Genomic DNA, 6,119 nt, shown 5'->3' with positions numbered 1-6,119 from the left:
TTGTCGTCCATCCTTTGAAAACCGAAACGATTTCCATCGTAGGGGCCTGACAACCATGATTGCCCAATCAATTGCCATTACCATGACCTAACTTAATTGCCTCTGCAAAACACATGTTAGTCATAGGAATCACGTATTGTCATTAATCACTAAAACCCAACTAGGGGCCTAGATGCTTTCAATAATGTATCACACATAAAGGGCTAAAAGAAATGAATCTTATGCTCCCCCTAGATGTATCGCTCCCCCTAGATCTAACATACTCGATCCCTCTCCCCCTTTGGCATCAAGCACCAAAACCTAAGGGTCAAACGACGAGACAGGAGCAGTCGAGTCAGGCGCTGAGGTGCGGTGAGAAATCTAGAACTGAGCAGCATCATCCTTTGACCCTAAGCTCTGAGCAGTCTGACCCTCTGTCGCTAGAAGTGAAGGTGAAGCGGTCTGGGTCTACTCAGGAACTGACATGGCTTGTGACTCACTGTAGTACATGGAGCCACATCTGCCGCTGTCGTTGTCACTGAAACTAGCTCGGATGATGCAACAGACGATGGGATCATCTTTGTAGTACCGGTAACTAGAGCAACTATAGTAGTGATAGGGACTCATAACTCTAGCGGTGTAGGCTGCCCTATAAGCTCACTAAAAGTAGCACCAAGGCTCCTAGAGACTGGGGTGTCAGTCACTAGCACAGAGGAACTCTATGGTAGAGTGAAGCCCATAACAATAGAAGTGAAGTGAGGACCCTAGGCTGGCACTGGTGAAGCAAACCACTGGGACATATGCTCTATAGGTGAAGCAAACTGAGTAGCTGGCTATCCCTAACTCTAAAGCCCACTGGGCTATATAGCTGGAGTCACTAAAGTGGTGGCAGGCTGGCCTATCTAAGGTGTAGACTATGGAGGAGCTGTCACGATAGTAGTAAAGACATGTTGCATGAAGCCAAGTAACTGCTGTTGGATCATAAGCTACTGCATGGCCTGTTGCTGCCTCTAGAACTCATCCTGTTGAGCCTAAACCTATGCAAGTGTAGCTGCTATCTCCTATGCCTAGCATGCCTGGTCCTATCTCATTCGCTCAAGTACTACAAGTAGTGCTGGATTTGTCTGCGGTGGCTATGGTGGAGCAGAGCTAGAGCCACTCGCCTCTCTATCATGTGGTCATGGAGGCATCTACGGAATAGGCTGATAATCATCATCAGAACTATCACTCGAGTTGCTCTCGACTACACCCTCCTGCTGAGCATCCAACTGCTCCTCCTCTATTGCTGCAATGCCCCTATGATCTCATCTTGCTGGGCTGCTATCTCTAGGACCTCTAGGCGATGGCTTGGCTAGCGATGTGTCCTCGTACTACTGTAGAGGAGCATCTGGGTCATGTTGCATGGAGGAAACTCTATAGTAGCACCTGTATACTCTACCATCATCTCTGGGGACTTCTGTGTAACTGCCTTACGAATCAAGAAGGTGATCCAATGAGCATACGATAGCTAACAGTGACCTCTGAAACCCTCTACAAGTGTATCCTCCATCTCTAAAAGTATAACATCCCAAATATCAAAGACTGACTAAAACACCAGGTCATATACTAGCCACAACTAAATGCGAGTCAAGCCCTCATGGTAACCCATCCTTGGGGGTAGAGTCCTCATAATAGCATCAAGGAGTCGAGCTGTAGGTGTAAGATCCCATGGTATCTGGCTCGACCCCTCACCGAATGGCTCGGTGAAGCACACTCTGACAAGGTTTGTAGGAGGCACAAGACCACCGTGAGGGCATCTAGGAGGCTCTATCTGACCAAAACAAACCTCGTGAAGGCGAATGGGTGACTCTAGAATCTTGAGAATCTCTTTGACCCTCTAGCTCTGGAGCCTGTAATCACGGCCTCTAAATGCAAAGTGAATGAATCTGTGCCTCGAGTCAATCCAAATAGAAGAATAGAACTCACGGACCCATGACAAAACATAGCGGCCAGTCCGTCCAAGAAGATCTATCAACCTGGCAGATATGAGAGGTGAGGATGGATCTACTCGCCTGCAGCTACAATAAATGACTCTAAGGAGCAGACTCTCTGGGATCTGAAGGTAACTCCACTATTTAGATAAGCGTTATAAAAATCCTCCTGTCGTACTGTATAGAAGTGCTCTGAAGCATGCTCATCCCACCTTAGCAGAAACTAGTCCTCAAACTACACGAAGCGGAGCTACTGCACCTGTTTAGCTGTGGCTGCCCTCAAGTCAAGGTGAACCACCGGAGGTGGACCCTGTGGTCTAGAAGGTGGACGAGAGCCCCTCCTCTATGTCTCAGGCCTTGGTGACACCTGAGTGCATGTATGACTAGAGCGTCGCAGCGGTGGTTGTGCTGATTGCTCTTCTCCTCAATCTACTCTACCAGCTGAGTACCCTCTGTCTGCTCCACTAGCTATGTCTGCTGCTCTATCTCCCCCTAAGGCTAACTCTCCTCTAAAGAGACATGCCGTCCTCCTAGCATGATAGTCCTAGGTGGACTACCATGAAGAATCTTAGACCTCTCGATGGTAGCTCTCTGTGCTGGTGACAACTGATCAGCAATGCGAACGCCACCCCTAGATCCACCTCTCTCCGCTCGCTCTGTGGCTGCTACCACTATCGCCGCTCTCTCTATCTCTGCATCTGCAAACTTACGCTTCTTTGAAGTAATATTCTTTTCCTTTCCTTTTTCCTAGGTAGTCAGGCGAGGTGCAGGCCTTCGATCCTTATCACCGGGACCACCTCTGACATTCTTGACTCATGCCATTGCTAGAGCTATAGAGAATTACAGCCATGGACAAGAACCAACTGCCAACTGACACTTGTGAGGCTTGGCCTCGATCCATACTCGTGGGCTTGGCCCCGAGTTAACTGACCACTGCCTAAACAACCTCAAGAACACTGACTCGCTACACGATGGAGTAGATATGATATATAAATAATCACAATATAAATCTAGAGGTGCAAAACCCTAAGTAGCAAGCAGTAGATATGAAATTGAAAGTGATGGCTTGCTACCTGACAAAATCTGATGATCCAGTGATCAATCAGTAGAGGAATGAAACACGGGGCACCACCGGGTCAGCAATGGCTAGGGTTAGAGTTTTAGCGATGTGAGTTGGTACAACAGTTGAGGAGGTGCGGCATCGCAATGCTAGCATAGCTAGGGCACGGCAAGGCAGAGGCGCTGTGGCATGGCGACACTATGCGAGCGCAGTGGCATGGGTGAGATAGGCACTAGCGCGGCACGAGCGTGGATGTAGTGAGCAAGGCGGAGCAGAGCAATGTGGCGGCGATGTGGTGGTGGCGTGGGCGTGGCAGTGCGTGGTGGCACGACTGCGGAGAGGGTGTGGTAGCGCTAGGTAGGCATGGAGCGGGCGTGGCTAGGGCATAGGCAAAGTTGGTGTGGACGAGATGCTAGGTCAAGGCAGCATATGGAGATTATATGGTGCCCCCCCATTATGGATACGAAAAAGGAAATGGAAAGAGAGTTTGAGATCCACATGGCTCCTACTGACCAGATGCACCAGTGGTAATGACCGGACATAGCCACTCGGAGTCTGGTCGACAATAGAGAGGTCCAAACCCCTCAAGTCATGATCGTACGCGTCCGATTGTCCTTGATAGACGTAGCCAAAGTCCGGTCGATCCTAAGTTCATCTTCTTCGATTGATCAGATGCAGGGACACCTTCACACCGGATGCAGGATGATCATTGTTTCAGCGTTCGGTCACTCCTATGTGCTTCTATTCACCTCCTATGAACTGACCGGACGCTGGAATCCAGAGTTCGGTCGCCATTTTTCAGTGATTCTTCAATGTTCCTTTGCGCTGCCTATTCCCAATCAAGTCCCAACTTCAATAAGACCCAAATAAACACCAATTATGACTGATGCGAGTGACCTCTCTCAAACCCTCAAAATTTTCAAAATATTTTGCCTTGGGCCATAATTCTTTTTAAGAAAATAGGCAATAAAAGGGTAATAGAAAGGAAACGACAAAGCAACACACATGCATATGCAATGCAATGCTTGAAAGTAATTCTAGTTGCTTGTCAAGTTTGATCCAAGGTTAAGCTTCTTCACACGCTTTTCGGCGGTTATCTTAACCCTGTTAGACAAGCCCTAAGTGTCTTACCAAAAATTAAACATGTTGTATATTACAATGCAATGCAAGGGACAACACACGCTCATTTTCTAGTGAAGTTACAAACATCAAGCACATTGAGCTCATTCCTCAAGCGATAAAATGTAGCCTCATCTAGCAGTTTAGTGAAGATATCCACCAATTGATCCTTGGTCCTTACACCTTCTAGTGATATATTATTTTTAGCAACATGATCTCTAAGAAAGTGATGGCGAATATCTATTTGCTTGGTGCGAGAGCGTTGAACCAGATTATTAGCAAGCTTTACCGCGCTCTCATTGTCACACAAAAGAGGTACCTTTTCTAGAACTACACCATAGTCTAGCAAAGTTTGCTTCATGTAAAGTATTTGTGCACAACAAGCACCCACGGCAATGTATTCCACTTCGGCGGTGGACAAAGCCACACTATTTTGCTTCTTGGAGGACCAAGACACTAGTGATCTACCAAGCAAATGGCACCCTCTAGATGTGCTTTTCCTATCAATTTTGCAACCGGTATAATCCAAAACGGAATAGCCAACAAGTTGGAATCTAGCTCCTTTGGGATACCAAAGACCAATGCTTGGTGTGTGCTTAAGGTACCTAAGGATTCTTTTAACGGCAACCAAATGAGCTTCCTTAGGATTAGCTTGAAATCTAGCACACATATACACACTAAACATAATGTCTGGCCTAGATGCGGTCAAATATAACAAGCTACCAATCATAGAACGGTAGAGAGTTTGATCAACCGATTTACCTCCCTCATCTAGGTCGAGATGTCCATTAGATGGCATAGGTGTCTTGATTGGCTTACATTCATCCATTTTGAACCTCTTGAGAATGTCCTTGGTATACTTTTATTGAGAGATGAAAATCCCTTCTCTCATTTGCTTGACTTGAAAACCAAGAAAGAATGTAAGCTCTCCAATCATAGACATCTCGAACTCTTTTAACATCAATTCACTAAATTCTTTGCAATAGTCTTCATTTGATGAGCCAAATATGATATCATCAACATATACTTGACAAATGAAGATTTCTCCATCAAGCTTCTTGGTGAATAGTGTGATGTCGACCTTCCCAATGGTGAAGTCCTTCTCAATGAGGAAATCCCAAAGGCACTCATACCAAGCTCTTGGGGCTCACTTGAGCCCATATAGCGCCTTGGACAACCTATAGACATGATTAGGATATCTAGGGTCTTCAAACCCGGGAGGTTGATCAACATAGACTAGTTCATTTATGAAGCTATTTAAAAATGCACTTTTATCATCCATTTGATATAATTTCATTTCATGATGCGATGCATATGCAAGGAGGATACGTATGGCTTCAAGTCTTGCAACTGGTGCAAAGGCCTCTCCAAAATCCAACCCTTCAACTTGAGAGAACCCCTTTGCAACTAGTCTTGCCTTGTTCCTCACTACAAGGCCTTGATCATCTTGCTTGTTGCGAAACACCCACTTTGTTCCAATGACTCTTGCACCTTGTGGTCACTCTTCAAGAGTCCAAACTTCATTGCGAGTGAAGTTGTTCAACTCTTCATGCATAGCATTTATCCAATCGGAATCTTAAAGAGCTTCTTCTACATTCTTAGGTTCAACACAAGAGATAAAAGAGTGATGTTCAATGAATGAATCAAGTTTTTGAGAGCGAGTCATTACACCCTTTGAAGGACTCCCTATGATGAGATCTTGTGGATGTGCTTGTAGTAGAGGTGAATTTCTTCTATCAACCACTTAAGGGGAAGGTTGTGGAGCATCAACATCTTAAGCTTGTTCCACCATTTAATCATGAGAGACATGAGTGTCTTCATTTTCTACTCTCCCATCTTTATCACCATCTTGTGGCACATTTGATGAAGAAGGTGGATCAATCACTTGTACATCATCTTCATCATCTTTAGGCTTGATGTCTCCAACCAGAATGTTCTTCATGGCCTCCCTCAATGGTTCATTACCTACATCATCAAGATTCTCATGTGCT

Source organism: Miscanthus floridulus, chromosome 16 (assembly GCF_019320115.1).
Source record: "Miscanthus floridulus cultivar M001 chromosome 16, ASM1932011v1, whole genome shotgun sequence".
Lineage (NCBI taxonomy): Eukaryota > Viridiplantae > Streptophyta > Magnoliopsida > Poales > Poaceae > Miscanthus > Miscanthus floridulus.
This window is presented reverse-complemented; position numbering follows the sequence as displayed.